Consider the following 19,155-nt stretch of genomic DNA (forward strand, 5'->3'; position numbering starts at 1 on the left):
AAAAGGTTATTGATTCCTATGCATTGCTATGTGTCTTGCAGTGCCTTCTGTGGGAAAGGTGTGAGTCCCTGCCTAGTTGATTTTGTGCTTGGCCATGGAAGGGCTTTGGCCAATGAATGTGAGTGGACATGATGTCTGCTGTGTCTGAGCAGAAGTTTTAAGAAGTATCTTGAGTTTCTGCTTGCATTTCTCTTGTTCTTTTTCTTCTATCATAAAAACAGTGTGGAGGGGCATGGTGGCTCATGCCTATAATCTCAGCACTTTGGGTTGTTAAGGCAGGTGGATTGCTTGAGCCCAGGAGTTGGAGACCAGCCTCGGCAACATGGCAAAACCTCATCTCTCCAAAAAAAAAAAAAAAAAAAAAAAAATCAAAAATTAGCCAGGCATGGTGGCATGCACACCTGCTGTCCTAGCTACTTGGGAGGCTGAGGTGGGAGAATCTCTTAAGTCCAGGAGGTTGAGGCTACAGTGAGCTGACATCGCACCACTGTACTGCAGCCTCTGGGCAACAGAGCGAGATCCTGTCAGAAAAAAAAAAAAAAAAAGTATGTCCCCAAATAGTGGCTTATCTTTCATCTTGGGCTCTGGAATGGGAAGACACAGGCAGCAGAACTCAGTAGCCAACTGGTAGTAAAAACGGGAACAAAAAGTAAATGTTCATTGCTGTAAGCCACTGAGGTCCTGGCACTGTTCGTTACCACAGCAGAGCTGACTAATACAAAGAGGAAAATATGGAAGGGTGATATGACTATGGCAGCTGTTTTATTCCAGAGCTCTCAGAAGAGACACAATTTCAGAGGAGAAGCAGAAATCTGAATCAGAATGGCTCAGTTTACAGGTGACTTTTTTGTACAGGGCAAAAGTTTTACTCTTGCTGTGATTAAAAACAACTCCATAAATGAAAATGGTTCAATCTAACCCAGATAAAGATTTATAGATCCGGTGTAGCTACAAGGCACTGGGATATCTGAGGAGAAATCTCAATATTTCACACCAAATGAAATCAAAGAACACACCAAGGTGAAGGTTCACAGCCAGCCTCATTGGCGTGGTTGCTGTTTTATAAAGCATTTTACTAGTCTCCCTGGGTTTCCTCACATTGGCAGGATGAGGCTAGGTCAGTGCACCAGTGGCACCAAATTCTGGGAAAGCCCAGAGGTTTGGGAAATCTCTTTAAGAATAGAAAGTTATTAATAAAAGGAGTGATCATCATTCAAGGAAATAATATTCTCCTTTTCCTCTCCCCTTCCTCTTTGCTTTTCTTAATTCTTTATCTTTTCAACCCATACCACTACCATTTTGGCTGCTCTGTTCTGCAGTGTGTACAATAGCAGCATTTTGGAAGTATCTAAGTTTTACCTGGCAGGGAATTAACTACATTCTGTGGTTATAGAACCCCTATGAAAGCTCTGATATAAATCCACTTTCCCACAAAAAGAAACTGATTGTGTCTAGTCTGGGGTTTTGTATTTTTCCATAAAATTTCAGTTTATTTATTTTCATTTTTTTAATTTAAATTTTTTTTATTTTACTTTAAGTTCCAGGATACATGTGCAGAGTGTGCAGGTTTGTTACATGGGTATAAACGTGCCACGGTGGTTTGCAGCACATTTTTGGCTATTTTTCAATATTTTATTTTTTCTTTTTATTTTAATAGAGACGAGGTCTTGCTTTGTCACCCAGGCTGGTCTTGAACTCCTGGGCTCAAGCAATTCTCCCATGTTGGCCTCTCAAAGTGTTGGGATTAAAAACAAACAAGCAAACCAAAAAAGTGTTGGGATTACAGGCATGAGCCAGCGCGCCAGGCCTATTTCCAGTTGTTTATTTTCACTGCAAGCATCAGAGACCAAGGTGAATGTGTTTGTGTGTAACTGTTGAGGATGCTCATCTTCCCGCCTGGGTCATCTTAAGGAACCTGCAAGCACACCTTACCTCAGGGAAACAAGTGCTTTTTCTGTTATGAGCCCATGTCACCTCCTCTGAGAAGCACTCCCCGTCTCTAGGCCATCACTTTACTTTCTTCTCTGTGTTCTGCTTGCTCCTTTCTCTGTTAGTAAGTTTCTATTTTCATGTCTGTTTCTTCCACTAGGAAGAGCACCTTGAGGACAGGAATTGAGCTTTGGCCGCCTTTGTAACTGAGCGTGTGGCACAGGACCAGGAATAATCTACGTGCTCAGTACATATTTGAGGGATGAGGATATGCATCCCCATAATTATAGACTTGTGTATTTTAATGATACAACTACTGAAAATAGCGACACAAAATGAAAAACACCAAGAGGGCTCATCATAAGCCTAGCCAGTAGTCACTGAGAAAATAATAATCATTTTGGGCTCCTCTGATTTCTTCATGTCTATCTAGACTCTCAGGGCAGGTTTTACTTACCTTTTCAGGGTCCCTATGTGGAAGCTGACTCAGACCTATGGAGGACCCTCCAATCCTGTTCAGTTGTCCTGTGTGCCTAAGAATGGGCTCTTGAGTATGCCAGACAGAATGAGTATAAATCAGTGGTTTCTAAGAAGCCTTGAACTCCAGCTCAGGATGACATTGGAGTCTCCGAGACCTCTAAAAAGTGAGAATATGGCAAGGCTTGAGGCTCCACTGCAACCCAGAGTATGTGATGATGATCAAATTCTGGGAAGTCCCAGAATGTGAGAAATTCATTCATTTATTCATACAGATATGTTTATGCGATTTGTCGGGTTGAATAAGCAAATGCAGATATAGTCCTCGATCTCCAGAGCTTACAGACTCATGAGAAAATAGGCATAATCAAATTAATAAAATATTACAAACTGATATATGAAAGCATTAAAGAATAAACAACCTGAACTTGTCAGGAGATCTCAAGATGCCTCTGAAAAACGGATGTGTAGACTTTGATCTTTTATGTTTAACTCCTTTCAATAGGAGTTAAACAGGGGATGAGGAGAGGGAAAGTGTTGCAAAACCCCGGGGTGGGAAGGCACCTGGTACATTCAAGTATTTGATAGCTGGAAGAAGGCATGTTTGGAAAATGAGGGAGAGAGGAGTGAGGTACGGTAGAGGAGGTGAGAAGGAGTCAGACTGTGCGAGGTCTTAGAGGACTTTTAGGGATTTTCGTGTTTTGCCTATCTGCAATGGGAAGTTATTGAAGGATATTTAATGAGGGGTATGACGTGATCATATTTGTATTTTGGAAAGATCACTCTGGCTGCTGTGGGGAGGAGATATTGAATAGTACCAGAGGCGATGAGATATTGAGTAGTACCAGAGGCCAGCTAACTTAACTCAACAGGCTATAGAAACAATCCAAAGAAGAAAATCGTGGTTTTGACCAGGCTGGTGGCAGTGGATGGAGAGCAGTGGATGGGTTTGAAATGATGGTGTTATTCCTTCAGATAGGGCACCTTAGGCTAGGGCCATATTCACAAGGAAGATCTTGATTTAAGTCTTGGAGTTGAGCTGAAGTGCCTTTGAGACACCTGAGTAGAACTGTTGGTCAGGTGGACACATAGATATTAATTCATGTATTCAACTCACATTTATTGACTACCTGCTATAGGTTAGTCACTCTATTAAGAATCATATGGTACAGGAAAATATATTGAACTTGGATTCTTCTCTCAAGGAGTTTAAAATTTCTTAGACAGTCATGAGGAATGGTTGGACAGGATAGCTATTTTTAAATATTTGAATATGCGAAGGTGAACTTAGTCTGCGTTACTCCGGAAGGCATAACAGACATAAAGATATGAAGTTATGGGAGGCAGATTTTGATTTGGTTTAGGACAGATTTTTTGAAATAAGAATTATCATTGAAAATATTTGAATTGAGACTGGATGATCTTATTCATTCAATATTTAGTGGACATTTAAACTGAATGAAGGGATTCCTACTTGGCCTTTAAGATCCTTTCTGGATCTTAAATCCTTAAATCCTTTCGAATTCAACGATTCCAATTTTCTGTTTAAAATCTTAATTTTCAGAGTGAAGGTCACAACTTGGATTTCCTTGAGTCCATTTTCTTATTTGGACCCTACCTATATCATCCTGAGAGCTTTCAAGATGGTGTAATGAGGACTTGCTCAAGGCTATGGCACCTTCTGAATCGAGAATGTGTTATATGATAGAAGTAACATTCTCTTCATTGCCTATCTCTGGCCTCCCCTAATGCAGAGGAAGTGGCATATTTACATGGTTTCAGATTCCCTTATTTTCTCTTGCCTTTCACTCATAGCCATGGTTTCACAATGTTGGATGACCTCTTTGTGAGGGCAGCCAGGAGATGGCACTGTTCCTGAAGCCAGGATGCCTTCTAGCTGCCTTTGGGCATCAGAGAGGAATTTTCTTTTTCTAGCCATCCAGCCTGCCCAAGTACTCTTCTTGAGAGCCTGGTGAGAGTGGCAAGCCTATTCCTATGTCTGACAGTCAAATTCAAAGTCTTTTTGAGGGTTGACAGATACTCTCTGGGATTTCTCTTCACTGCTCTGAACTCTTCCAAGTCAGCCCTTCTCATGATGGATAAGAATTACAGAAAGCAGAACAATGGAGGCAACAATAATATGAATTGTCTTTACCACTGGAGGGGGAAGAAAATTAACAATACAGGCTGGGCATGGTGACTCACGCCTGTTATCCCAGCACTTTGGAAGGCCGAGGCAGGTGATTCGCTTGAGGTCAGGAGTTCGAGACCAGCCTGGCCAACATGGTGAAACCCCATCTCTACTAAAAATACAAAAATTAGCCAGGCATGGTAGTGGGCACCTGTAATCCCAGCTACTTGGGAGGCTGAGTGAGAAGAATTCTATGAACCTGGAAGGAGGAGGTTGTGGTAAGCCGAGATCATGCCACTGCACTCTGGCCTGGGTGACAGAATGAGACTCTGTTCCAAAAAAAGAAAGGAAGGAAGGAAGGAAGGAAGAAAGAAAGAAAGAGAAAAAGAGAAAGAAAGGAAGAAAATGAACAATATAAAAACAATAGTGGGTGTTCATTTCACTCATGTGGCTTTCGGATTTCTGCAGAGACACTTGGTCTATGCCTATACTATGCTAGGGCCTTCAGTGGCCCTGTCTCCACTTAAATCTGAGGCTTCAGATGTTACATAAAATGCTTCCTTAATTACCTGCTAGTAAGCGCAGGAATTATTTAAATTTTCCAGGCTTTTTACTTTAATTTTTGTCTGGTTTCTTTTTTCATTGTGTCCAGATCCTCAGGTTGTTGGGCAGTCCAGCTCTTTTCTCCCAGGATTCCCTCCTCCTTGTCTCTAGGCCATTTTCCATGCTCACCCCAGGCCTACCTCAGGTTCTACGTTACCCCACTTCAACATGGGCCTGAATTTCATGTCCTCATTCATCCTGCAGGAGTGGACCACTGGAGGCACACATTCTTGTGTCTCCTGTTCCTCTTGTTCCTGATCAGACTTAACCAGACACCAATAATTTGTGGATCTTTTTTTTGGCTTGATCTTGAATTGAAGGTATGTGGCACAAGATTCTGGGTTTCCGTGGATAATCCATCATGGTGTGGTAAAAAGTATATTGACTCAGTAAATATTAATTCATTTCCTTATTTGCTTGTGGATGAATGAGAAATGATAAAACCTAGAATTTATGTAATACCTTCTTCTAAGAAATATACAAGGACTCACTATCACCCCAATAAGAATATTTATTATCTTAGTAGTTACACAAATAATCTGTAAGCTGAACTGGGGATGACTGACTGCCTATCAGTGAGCCCTGGCGGCACATCAGTATCCCTTCAGGAGATTTTTTACAAGTATGGATTCTTGGGTGATATTTGGGAAAGAGTGATTTATTTATTTATTTTACCTCCATGAATGTTTTCAGTAATGATGAATGCCTAGACCAGTGCTTCTCAAACATTAATATGCATATAATTTGCCTGGGGAGTCTTGTTTAAAATGCAGATTCTAATTCAGTGGATCTGGGATGGTGCACGAGATTCTGCATTCTGAAAACCTTCCAGGTGATGCTGATTACGATTGTCTAGACTACACTTGGAATAGCAAGATCTTAAGGCAGTGGCTTTCAACCCCAGGGGGAGGGAAGAGCAAGAGGAGGGGAAGGAGGTTGAGTCATCTGGGAAGCCAGAGCTTCAAGCCCACACCAATTCAATCAAAATCTCTGGAGATGTATCCCAGACACTAGTATTTTCAAAGGATATCCCCAGGTGATTCAAATATGTGGATAGAGTTGAGAACCTTTGTTCTAGAGATGCCCTGACCACATCTAATGTCCATTTCTCTGTAGTGAGGGCAGGAGAGCCTGGGCACATGTCGCATGGTGAGAGAGGGAGCAAGAGAGAGAGGAGGAGGCACCAGGCTCCTTTTAAACAATCAGCTCACTCATGAACTAATAGAGTGAGAATTCATTTATCACCAAGGGGATGGAGCTAAACCATTCACGAGGGATCTTCTCCCATAAACCAGTGCCTTCCACTAGGTCCCACCTCCAACACTGGGAATTACATTGAAACATGAGATCTGGAGGGAACACACGCCTAAACCACATCAGCCTGTCAACATCCACATGAGTGAACTTGAAGTGGATCCTATTTTGGATGAGCCTTGAACTGACGACAGCCCTAGGTAACACTTTGATGGCAGCCTGATAAGAGGCCTTGAGCCAGAGGATGCAGCTAAGCCACACTTGGATTTTTTGACCCACAGAAACTGAGATAATAAATGTCGTTCTGAACCTCTAAGTTCTGAAGTGATGTGTATGTGACAATAGATAACAAGTATACCCACCCTGAAATAACCTTCCTTTTCCTTCCTACTTATCCAAGTCTTGCCTCTTTTAAGCCTCAGCTATTCTAAGACAATTTTCTTAATGTGGTATGTATACTACACAGCTTGAGAAGGAATGAAGTAATATCTTTTGCAGCAACATGGATGGAACTGAAGGCCATTATCCTAAGTAAAATTTCCTAGAAACAGAAAGTCAAATACTGCATGTTCTCACTTATAAGTGGGGGCTAAACGATGTGTACACATGGACATGCAGAGTAGAATAACAGACACTGAAGACTCCAACAGGTGGGAAGGTGGGAGGGGAGTGAGGGTTGAAAAATTACCTACTGGGTACAATGGTTACTATTTTGGTGATGGGTACACTAAAAGCCCAAGCTTCACCACTGTGCAACATATGCATGTAAGAAATTTGCACTTGTACTAAGTATATACAATAAATTTTTATTTACAAAAGCAAAAAAAGTTTTAAAAACCATTTCTTTTCTTTTTTTTTTTGAGTCAGGATCTCACTCTTTCACCCAGGCTCGAGTGCAGTGGTGTGATCATAGCTCACTGCAGTCTCAAACCTAAGAAACTTTTCTCAGAGTGATTGGTCCTTTCGTAAACTCCTAGAGCGCTGCACACGAAATCACTAACCGTCATTATCATATGTGCTGTCTTATATTTTTGTATTCTTTGTAATCTTTAACTGTACTTTCGAATGCCCTGTCTTTTAAAAATAAATTGAAAACACATTGATGAGAATAGAACTTTGACTAGAACTTGCCTTAGAACTTTGCTATTCCCATGACCCGTCCCAATACCATGAACAGTAAGTACCCTAGAAAAAATATGTGATGAAGATGATAGCAGATTGGAAGAAATGTTGAGTAGAAGGTATCAGGAGGGTTGACTTTTAGTTGTAATTTTTACGGTTATGCCTACTCTGTGTCCTAATGCCCGAATTTTAACCTTAGGTGGAGAGAGGATTCCAGATAGATATTTGAGCAGAACAAAGAGAGCCAACAGGATGAAGGCACTACCTGGATGAGGGTTTAATGTTTGTATGTTTAAGCCCCTCTGCCTACTCATCTGCTCAGTGGGTTCCTCCAGGTATTTGCTCCCTGCAGTCTCATACCTTCTTGGCTTACCCATTTCAACTTGGGACTCAGGAATCAAATAAATTTTTTAATTTAGTTGACCCATGCTCAACTCAGAAATTCCACATTGCCACAAGTATTTGTCTCTAAGCTCTCTGTCAGCAACCGGCATGAAGGAAGCCTGTGCTTTCCCCCTTCCTGCTCACCCCTACTGGTCCCCAGGACTCTTCGGCAGCTGAGGGAAGATATAAAACACTCAATACCTGAAATAGTTGTGGAAACATTTCAGAAAATGACTCTATTCATCCTTCTTCACAGAGTAAGAATTAAAGCTATCTCTAATAGCTTTGGAAATTTTGATTAGGATGGTAATGGAAAACCATCCTTGCTTTATCTGGCTTATGCACATGAACACTTTCACAATAAAGACTGCAATGAGCTATAGCACTCATGATAGTAAAAGTTCTGTTTATCTCAGCCTGCCTCCACAATGAGAGGGCTTATTCAGTATTAAAAGCTGTTATTTTCAACCTTTCCTCAGGAGCCTGTGAGAGACAGGTGCAGCAACCCCCTCCCCCCACAACATCTCTCCACAAAAATCTTCACAGTCTTTTCTGCCCTCTTCAACCGATAAAGAAGGCCCTTCTAAGCCAACTGCAAAGATAAGCCCCTTGCCCCCACTTCAACTCCTGGCCTCTTTTATCAGATGTTACTGTTGAAGTGATTGGGCAGCTTCATCTCAGGTGTGGTGCACATTTTAGCCCGGGGTGGTCTGGAATTGGATCTGCCGCCTCAGTTTGGCCCTAGGGTTTCTGAAGTGGTCAGAAATGGAGCCACAGCACTGTGGATATCAGACGCACAGTAGTAAGTCCCAACATCTTGTGTTGTTGCTTTTTGAATGTCAAGCATAAATTGACTTTTTAAAGGATCAATTTTCACCTTGAAATTATTCCCTAAATTGTCATTAGAATTGTTGCTTAGTTTGGAGACCAAAATCAGAGAGTTATCTTCACTCTTCTTATACCAGCTTATTTGATAGTTCTTCAGGTCCCCTCCTGTTACACTGCAACGGAAGGTAGCAGCCTCCCCAATGAGGACAGTCAGTGCTTTGGTATCCGGTTCCAAAATTATATCCAATGAGACCCCTGAAATGAAAAGCCCTAAGTCAGAAAGACTGTGAAGAACTTGCTCTTCCCCAAGGGGATGGGGTATTACAGCAGTGCTCTGCAATGATACACTCTTTTTGGCCCCCAGAAAATTGCCCCAGGGACCCATATCCCTAAAAGCCAAAGGTCCCAGCCTGTCCTTACCTGTGCAGAAGATGGTGAGGAAGAAGAGGAGGCAGGTCTTTGGCATGGCTTCATGGGCGAGGGGGGGTGACCCTGCAGTAGGCCGGTGCTCTCCTGGCGGTCCCTGCCCAGATGAGCAGCTCTCTGCCCAGGAGAAGTTTTGTCCATTATATCGGTGGTTTGGTGTTACTCACTTCCTGAGAGAGAGCTGTGATGGGCTGGCAAGGTCACAAGGTAAGTTGTTTATTCACAAACATGGGCTATTGCAGGCCAGATACTATTAGGGAAACATAAAGGTAAACAATATGGGTTTCTGCTTTTAAAAAATTCTGTTTTCTGGGAAGACAGACATACAATGACAAAGTGTTAAGTGCAGACACAGTGGAGTGTTAAGTCCTATTAAAGAAGTAGATACAGCATGTTCCAGGAGAGTGGTGGAAGGAAGTGCTTCTTCTTCCGGTACTCTGAAGGAAAACCCTGAACTGAGCCCTGAAAATTCAGCAGGATGTTGTCAGCCTTCACTTCCAGAGTGCATTTCCAGGAGCGAGAATGGTCTGAGTAAAGGCATGAGGGCACGAAGGCGCAAACCAATCTGTAAAATATGGTCATTCTGCCTCCAATTTTCTGCTGTGTGGTCCCTAAGACCTCCTGATCTGTTACCTTCTCCAGTCTCACATTTGGCTACTCCCCCACTTACGTTCAACACTTTAGCCACATAAAAATACTTGCAGGTTCAAAGATGTGTCATAGACTTCCAGATGCTCAGTCTTTTTTTTTTTTTTTTTTTTTTTTTTTTTTGAGGCGGAGTCTCGCTCTGTCGCCCGGACTGGAGTGCAGTGGCCAGATCTCAGCTCACTGCAAGCTCCGCCTCCCGGGTTTACACCATTCTCCTGCCTCAGCCTCCCGAGTAGCTGGGACTACAGGCGCCCGCCACCTCGCCCGGCTAGTTTTTGTGTTTTTAGTAGAGACGGGGTTTCACTGTGTTAGCCAGGATGGTCTCGATCTCCTGACCTCGTGATCCGCCCGTCTCGGCCTCCCAAAGTGCTGGGATTACAGGCTTGAGCCACCGCGCCCGGCCCAGATGCTCAGTCTTTACACTGGCTTCTCCTTCTTCCTGGAAAAGCCATACCGTCCTTCTTCTCCCTTCTTTAACTCTACCTGAGGGAGGCGTTCCCCTGGACCTCCTGCCATGTTGGGTCATGGCACTTATCACCTCTATTCTCTGATAATCTGTTTGTTTTCTGCATTGAACTTTAAGAGTACTTAGAACATAAACAGTACCTTATTTATATTTGCATTCCTAATGCCCAGCACACAGCTGGTCGACATTAGGAACTCAAAGATATTTGCTAGTCCAAGCAGGATTTCTAGATGCCTCAACTCTCAAGAAACCAAGAGAGTTGGTTGCTTATCTAGTGAAGACTGAGATTAGGAAAGAATTTGCCAGCAACTCAGGATAAAACATGGGAAATCCAGGTCTTTTACCCACTGTTGTATGCGCAGGCAGAAGTGGGGCACTCTGCAGCAGGTGGTTCCCACTTGGATAGAACCTGCTAGGTACCTAGAGCAAGGTGCCTCCCACTTGGATAGAACCTGCTTGTAATAGCTTGTGGCTCACTGCCTAGGTGGTATCAGTGCCCACATTACCTACATGTAAAAGGAGCACTGACTTTGCAGGTCTACTAGCTCATGGTTTTGAATCTTGCTTTGTGACTTACCAGTAGCGGGACAAATTACAACTCCGAGTCTTGATTTCCTTATTTGCAAATGGGGTAATTATAGTTACTTTGCAGGGATGCTGTGAGGCTGAAATGAGAGAACACATGTGAAGGACTTATTCCCGTGCCAGGTACTCATTTAGATGTTGGCTTCTTTGCCTTGTCTCTTCCTCTTTGCCATGGTGGGGTTAGTGACCTGGTCATAGCTCCCTGCCTGAGCCATAGTTACCAGGAGAGACACAGAGCTTGTTATTTCAAGCCTGGCACAGAACATTCCTCTGAGGGAAACAGTGGTCTGTTGAACCATGTTAGGCTGCCGTAGGACTTGGGTAGATAAATGAATGAACTGAATGAAGCCGTGTCAAGGGACATATGAGTAGTATCAATCTACTGTGCCCTTTGGCAAAGGACTGTCTCTGGCAGCTAAGGATGGAAGACACATATAAGTTAGACCCCAGTTTTCTTTGTCTATACAGGATAAAGAAAGGATAGGAGGACTTTAAGAAGAGAGAAGACGCCAAGGTCAAATCAAATTAACCCCATACCAGCTAGTATGCGTGCCCAGCTTAGTGTCATTCTCTGATGGTCTCTCTGGGGTCTTTGATATAAAACATTTACCCATAGTATTACTTCAGCATAAATGGGAGAAAGTGCCAGAACTTCTGATTTTGTCACTAATTGTAAGTTTTAGAACTATTTTTCATTTGATTTGAGAATACATCCATTCTTTCCCCATCCTCTTTGAGCTTTATGGGTGAAAAAAGATAAATTTGGCAAAGAAAAGCCCTTTCCTTGCTTTATCTCTTACTCGTAACCCTCAAACTCCTCACCTAAAGCCTTAGTAACAGCAAAGTCTTTCCCTGATGGGTGCCCAGGATTCACCTCTGCTTAGGCAGGGTGCTTATCAGCTGTTTCTCCTGTTCCTAATTGCTTTCTTTGTTTTCTGGTTTCTCTGCTGTGTCTCCAGCTGGTTGGACAAGCAACTGAAGGACAGGAACAGAAGTGAATGAAAACAGAAGACGCTGTGTTTGTGTTTTCTCTTGGTTAGAATGCTGTGAGTCAGGACCTCAGTTGCTGGGTATCCTGCGACTGCCTTCGGTAAGTAAACGATTCTTCTTCTTAGTCTAGATGATTTGGGCTCAGAATGCTCAGATGGCTGGAATTAACTTGGTTTCTCTGATTTGTTCTACTGAAATGTCTGGGCCTCATTGGTTGTTTTAAAACAACATAAGATATTTTTGGAAATTAGTGAGGAATTTCAATGGGTGTCAAGGAAAATCACAGTGTCATTTGTCTCTAAAAAAATTTTGGCTGCCAATAGTCCATCTGCGACTCACTTTCCCAGCTGTGTGCCACCGAAGGAAGCAGCTGCCGAGCAAAACAGCATAGAGGCAAGTGGGGCCTTTCTCAAGTTGTAATTCTGCTTCTGTTACTGACTTGGGATCTTGAGATGTAAATAAACAAACTTTTTCATATCTAGTTTCAGCTCAGGATTTAATTCCTTTAGGATGTCTTCTTGGCTTCCATCACCTAACTCATTTTGAAATTGAAATATTCTAATTTCAGTCTGTACTTTCCTCCTGGAGCACCCCCATAATCATTACAACGAAGTATTTCTCTTGTTTCCACAAGCATCTGATTTGGGTCCTCTATTACACTGTGAGCCCTACTATGGTATGAGTTACACAATGCGAGAAGGCTTGGATCTTGGAGTGGCATGGAGCACATACCAAATACTAATATACATGATTGAATACAAAAATGCCACTTCTGTCCCCTGAGATTTATGGATACTTGATGAACACTTGTTAACTAGTTAAACCTTCTTGCTCACCTTTTCTTCTACGACTGTCCTCCAAGGATTGCATGGGGAGATTAGAGGGCTCCTAGTTCGATTATGAGATGATTGGGGCAGAGACTCTCAAATATTCCATCATCTCCACCATAATTTTTGCTTTCCTTCTTATGGATCACTACCACAAAACCTGCCCCCGGGCAGTGCTCACCAATCCATGCATGGTTCTGTAATGACTTTGTTCTTCTGCCCCTAAACTTTTCTTTACCTTCAATAGTAGCTGGTTTTGAAAAAGAAGAAAGACGATTTCTCTCACTGGGACTTTTAGCATGGAGCAATGAATGACAGAATCAGTGACATGGATGACAGATAGAGCTGCATTTCCCTATTGCATGTGACGTGGCATTAGTCTTTGAGTATTGGCTCTGGGAGGAATTACTAAGTAGTTCCTTACTGGCAGAGCATACAGCAGAGTTACAAGAGTTGTAAATGTCCTGTAGGAAACCTGAGTCTCCCACGTTAACATTCAGCAATTCTGGCCCCGAGGAGCCCTGGGGAAGGGCAAGCTCAGGAGCAACAGGGATTCAGTCACTCACCAAATACCCCTGAGTCTCTGCCTGTCCCATGAGGGTTAAGACTTTGAAATCCGACCCCAAAACCAAATTTTACAAAGGATCGTTGCCCAACTCTTTATTCGAAGAAAAATTTCCTGTTTTGTGTTATCCCATGTCCCTGAAGGGCTGTTCTTGGCAGGGTAACCAGTGCTGATAAACCCATATGTTGGCTGCAAATGAGAAAGCTAGCAAGATAGCAGGGGATTTGTGTTCCCACTGATGAATAAAACACAGAATCTGAATTAGCAGGAGACCCTGCATTTTCAGAAAAAAAAACCCAAAAAACAGAGAAGACAGTCCTCATTTACCCCCAGTTCTCAGCTCAGCAGTTCATACCATCGAGTTTCCGTGGCTGGGGCCTTGAATAAACAGAGGCCGAAGTGGAGGTGTCTTTGTAGAGCCTCCTCACTTCTGGCATCTTGGACTGATCCTGACTTCCCAGTTTTTGAGGATGACACAACGTCAGGCACACTGTGACTTAATTTGTTATCTTCTTGGAGGTGGGAACTTTTTCAGGTCATCTGCTATGCCTTTTATGTTGATAGAACAAATATTATACTTTAAAAATATGCTCATAAATGACTTTAATTTTACTTTTGGCTTTAAAATTATAAATTATTCCATTATTCTATTCATTTAATGCGTGGGGCTACTGTTGTATTTTAATATCTCACAAAGCCTATATTTGCTTATTTTATGACAGTCAAGCAGAAATTACTTTCCTCTGTTTTTTATTTCTACATAGGAAGCCCTCAGTAATTTATTGCCATCTAGAAAAAAGGTCCTGAAGGCCTTTTGAATTGTATTTCTCTGAATCTCCATTGATATTTAATTCTTACTCGATAGGATACTAATGTAGAAAATAATGTTTGATTGTTCAAGAGACTGACTTATTTCTTATCAACAACTTCCTAAAGGCTCAACCCAGCCCAACAGAGGGAAAATTTAGTAATCATCATCAGGATATTATCACACTCGACAGCAAAAGTAGTTAATACTCACTGAGTGCTTTTCACATGCCAAGCCTTGCTCTGAATACAGTAACACGTGCTATAGTTCACTTAATTTCTGCAACAATTCCCTGAGGTAGGTGTTATTGTTATCATTATTTTATAGATGAGGAAAGCAAAGCACAAAGTAACTTGCCCAAGGTCATACAGCTACTGAGTCAGTAAACGGAAGGTCTGGAATTCAAAACTCAAGAAGTCTGGCTTTAAAGTCTGAACTTGAGCTCAGTCCTTTTATGATGCTTCTTACAGCATGCCTGTCTATGTATCTATTCATCTATCATCTATGTATAAATTTACTGTACATATACATGTATACATAGATATTTAATATTTTTTCACGCTTTTAGAAATGTTGGTAAGTTAAGGGTATGTCATTAAGATGTTAATTGCTGGCCCTGATTTTATATGTGTGTGCAATTCATTTGTCCCTCTCTGTATCAAAGACTGCTATTATTTGTCAGCTGGAAGATTCAAGTAATTAAACAGGATTTAATTTTAATTTCTCATGGTTTAGCAAGATAAAAGTGAGGAGATCCTACCTGCTGAATACATTTTATTATTTGAGACGTGTTTGTTATATATGTTTGTATCCCTCACAATACTCAGTACATCAATTTGTAAGCCATAAAGGACTTTTAGTTTTGAATGAATGAATCGATGATGCATTCAAGATGCAAGTTTAAGATGACACTAAACACCCTGTGTGTTGTTGGTGGATCCTTTGAATTTTCTGTGTTGAGGCTGCTTGAGGCTTACTGTGTTTGTTCAGTGTGATATCCAGTATGCATCATGGAGCCCACAGTGCACAGCAGTAAATGGCTCTGTCTCTTGGCTGCACATGCTTAAGGATTAAGATTCTGGAGAACAATTTTCTGTCCACAGACAACTAGCAATGCTCTGATTCCAGGGTGCCTTGAAAGGGATGGCTCTGGTGCCCTCTGCCACTCAGGGCCTGTGTTTTCAGCATATGGTGTCATTCCCTTATCAGGCCCAGGAGGCTTATTCTCTGAAAAGAAACAGCCAGGAAAATAGTCTTTTGTTGAAAGACACTTGGTGGGTCATGATCTCTTGGGTCCTTGTTCCTGAATTTCAGGAATGGGTATTCAGGAATTTCAGATATGGGTAAGGCTTTGGTTAGCTCTCTGCAGATGCCAGCACACAGAACCATAATTCCCATCAGGAATATTATATTGGCATTGGAACTTGACATCTGTCCCAGTGATAGTGGCCATTTTGGAAGGCTGTCTGATTTCAGTCTTGCAGGAGCCATCTGGCAAAGAAAAAATGATAGAAAATGAGAAATGAGAAGTGGTGGGAAATCGTACCCGTTTACCTGGGGCCCACTCACAGAGGAAGGGCAGCGCAGTGCAGAGAAGCCGGTACATGGTGCGTCTGCGGTTCTCAGTGCTGTGCACCATGTAGCCTACTTTGCATGCACAATGCACTTGGGCCACCTTATCTACAACAGCCATGTGGCTGCTTCATTGCTGAAGCAATAAAGGAAAGAGGTCCTTGGGGGTGGTTGATGCCGGTGCTATCAAAAGACACACTCAGATTTGTTCAAAGGCTGCAATCCAACAGACTCCTTAGAGGAGGCTCTGGTGCCCTCTGCCACTCAGGGCCTGTGTTTTCAGCATATGGTGTCATTCCCTTATCAGGCCCAGGAGGCTTATTCTCTGAAAAGAAACAGCCAGGAAAATAGTCTTTTGTTGAAAGACACTTGGTGGGTCATGATCTCTTGGGTCCTTGTTCCTGAATTTCAGGAATCTAAGGTGCCCAGAAGGATGAGCAAAGGTAGAAACAGTCATTTTTCCAAGTGGACTGTGGCTTCTGTTGCCTATCTGGCAGTGTCTAGTACTTAGACTCACTCTTCAGAAGCCAGACAGGGAGGAAGTATTTTGCTCATTCTAAATTAATCAATTAATTGATTAATCAATCAACCATTCATTCAGCAAATGTTTATTGGGTGCCAAGTATACACAAACCTTCTGCTGAATGCTGAGGATACAATGGAAACAAAAACCAGCCAAAGTTTCTGCCATCATGGAGTTGGAAATCTGGTAATGATGCGTAACTTCAGGCAAGAGAAGCAGGTACAGCCTGTCAGATTCTGTATATGATGCTGGGCAGGGGTAAGGTGAGGGCATTCTGGAGTCTGTGCATAGTTAGGCAGGACTTCTCCCCAGTCAGCACAGCTGGTTGTGAGCTCACTATGGAGGAACCCAGGCTGGAATTTTCCCTGGCAACCCACGCCCAGTTCGAGTCAGAAAGTTGCTTTTCTGCCCACCTTCTTTTATAGCCATTTTCCCATCAAGAAATTATTCTATTTGTTGACAAAGTTTTGGAGTTCCTGACTTAGCACTGTTATCATTCTATTCTTGGAACAGAATCATCTTGGCTGCTATTGTTCCCACTGTGAGGATAACGGCATCTTTTGTGTGATGGTTTTCTTTTCATTGTGTACACAATGATTGCAGAGCCACAAAATTTTAATTTGGGATAAATAATAAGCTATCTTTAGGGCCAATCTTATTTTGGGAGTTGGGACTGATGGATGTCAAGGATCCTTTCTCTTTTCTTGCTTTTCTCAAAGTCTCTACCCCCACCCCTGCCACTCTCCTACCTCATCTCTTTCTATCTCTCTCTTTCAAGATCACATATCTTTCTGCAAAATACTCTCACGAACAATTTTAAAGGGACAGCAGGACAATGGACAAAGGAATAAGAAGATACTCACCCCAAGATGCCTGGACTTAGGGTTACACAGAATTGAGTTGGTGGCAACTGTGACTGCACAGATACACTGTAGACATGTGCACGAGGAGTGCTGGTGGCATGGCTATAGGTGTGCCCACATCAGAGCGGGTGGGGTGGCATTGGTGGCCAGAGGCTTGCCCACGACAGTGTGGATGGTGTTTGTGACAGTGGAGTTGGTTGGGAAGATGTATGTGTGCTGCACGGTGGCCCTGGACAGGCCTATTCAAGACTCCCAGGGAAGGCTGTCTCTGCTGTTGGCGGAATGTTGTACCCAAAGCCATTTTACTGGGCTGGGGCGCCAACTGGATAGGGAGATCAAGGATTTAGAATATTTTCCCTGGATCTGGGTTTCCTTGTTCCATATCTGAAGAGAAGGGAAAAGATAATTCAGAGAAGAAAAAGAATATAGATGTTTGGCTTTTATTTTGTATTCAATCAGTGATCAAATGGGCACAGACAAAATAGTTGGGAGCTTATTCACACAAACAGCTTTATAAATAAGAGGAGTGGGCAGTCAACTATGTAACGATTTTTGAGGGGCCTGAGAAGACCACTGCCCCCAAATCTCCTCTATTGGTACCTGGTATTCTGCCACTGGAAATTAATCCTTTGGAATGAAGGATCAATCCTATGGAGTAGAAACATAAAAACATTCCTGGAAGAATTGACACCTTAAGCCTTAATGGACAAATGAGTAAGGATTAATTTATAATGGTAAGACCTTGGGGCCTGGGACTAGGGAATCTTCCAGCACATAGCCAGGATGTCGGGAAGAGACAATCTCTCCCTTTTCTTTCATTCCCACTATCATTTATCTATTTTTGAGGTGTTTCTTAAAACTGTTTTCTCTTTCCAAGTCCTTCTGATCCTTCTCAATGTCTACCTCAGTCTCGTATTAATTTTACATCTGATCTGATTGTTTCCAGTCTCGGAACCAATCTTCCTACCCACAGTAATCTTTCCAAGCACTCTTCGAAGCACACTTCCTCTTACGTGCCTCCGATTTCTGCCCATTTCCCATATAACAGAATCTAGCTCCTTAGTGTGATTCACAAAAGCTTTCTCAGTCAAACCACAACCCACCACTCCAACCACTCTATTGCCCCAACTCAGGCAGACTCGACTCTCACCTAGTGATCACTGTTCCCCAAGCACGGTTCTATATCCCTCCTTGACATTGCCCAAGCTGCACTCCCTCTGCCCACCATGTCCTTCTCCAATCCCTCATTTGTCAAAATCATTCATCCTTTAAGTCACTTTAACTAAAATTTCCACAGGGAGCCTTTCCTAGTCCTCCTGAACCAAGCTAATTTCCCCTCCTTTGGGCAGCTGTGCATTGTACTCTGCCAACATTTATCATGGCCTGACTTCAGAAATTAATGACATGAAAGTCTATATATGTTTCCCTTTGGAAAACACATACTCCTCTCATTCTCTCACTGGCTTTGGGAAGGTCCATTTCTAAAAGATAGATTTCTTAGGGAATTGATTTTTCAAGAGGCTGCCAGGGTGCTTTATCCAAGATGCAGGTGATTCTTAGAAGTCTCATCTGAATCCTGTATGCAAACTGCTGGACTTTGAACAGAACTTGAAAGAAAATTTCTGGTTGGATAATTTCTAGTGAATGACCTGAAGGATCTGGCTCCCACACTAGCAATATTTGGGATTCATAGTCCTTATTGCAGTCCTTAGTGTTCAACAAAGTAGCATAATGTGATCATTTCCCCAGGGATATCCCAGTATGTGCAGTTTGGAAGGACTCACCAAGATTACCTGCTCTGCCACAGCAGCATAACCAGGGCTGCTTGGTTTTGGAATGATAAGAAAGGACTATGGTTTCAAGGGAAGCAATCTCAGACACGTCTTGCCTGGGCCAAAGTTAGTGTCAGTAGGAACTGGGAAAGATTCTGGGTTTTTCGGAATCCCAAGGCAGGAGGGTCCGTGGCCTGTCATCAGTGTTAAACCTGGACATCAGGCCTGGCATCAGGCCTTAGGCATTATCCACTCACCGAGCCTTTGACCTGGAAATCAGAGCCCTGATGGCAGGTCTGTATTTGAATGCAGGGAACTGACCCTGGAGATTTCCTGCCTATGGAGTCTTATGTATTGACTGCCAATCTCCTCTCTTATGGAA

At 42.6% G+C, this 19,155-nt stretch overlaps 1 long non-coding RNA gene and 3 gene segments (V, D, J or C); 1 reads left to right on the plus strand and 3 right to left on the minus strand.

Moving 5' to 3' along the window:
• The window catches only part of LOC104674124, an 840,972-nt gene that overhangs the window by 141,262 nt on the left and 680,555 nt on the right, over positions 1 to 19,155 (minus strand).
• Positions 1 to 19,155, minus strand: part of LOC104656245 — a 632,938-nt gene that overhangs the window by 106,514 nt on the left and 507,269 nt on the right.
• Positions 1 to 19,155, minus strand: part of LOC104656285 — a 576,427-nt gene that overhangs the window by 85,316 nt on the left and 471,956 nt on the right.
• LOC115897527 overlaps positions 11,821 to 19,155 on the plus strand; it is a 112,247-nt gene continuing 104,912 nt past the window's right edge. The window contains exon 1 of the long non-coding RNA XR_004057334.1: positions 11,821 to 11,943. This is a non-coding gene — a long non-coding RNA (uncharacterized LOC115897527). The remainder of the gene's footprint in view (positions 11,944 to 19,155) is intronic.

This window comes from Rhinopithecus roxellana, chromosome 5 (assembly GCF_007565055.1).
Source record: "Rhinopithecus roxellana isolate Shanxi Qingling chromosome 5, ASM756505v1, whole genome shotgun sequence".
Taxonomy (NCBI): domain Eukaryota; kingdom Metazoa; phylum Chordata; class Mammalia; order Primates; family Cercopithecidae; genus Rhinopithecus; species Rhinopithecus roxellana.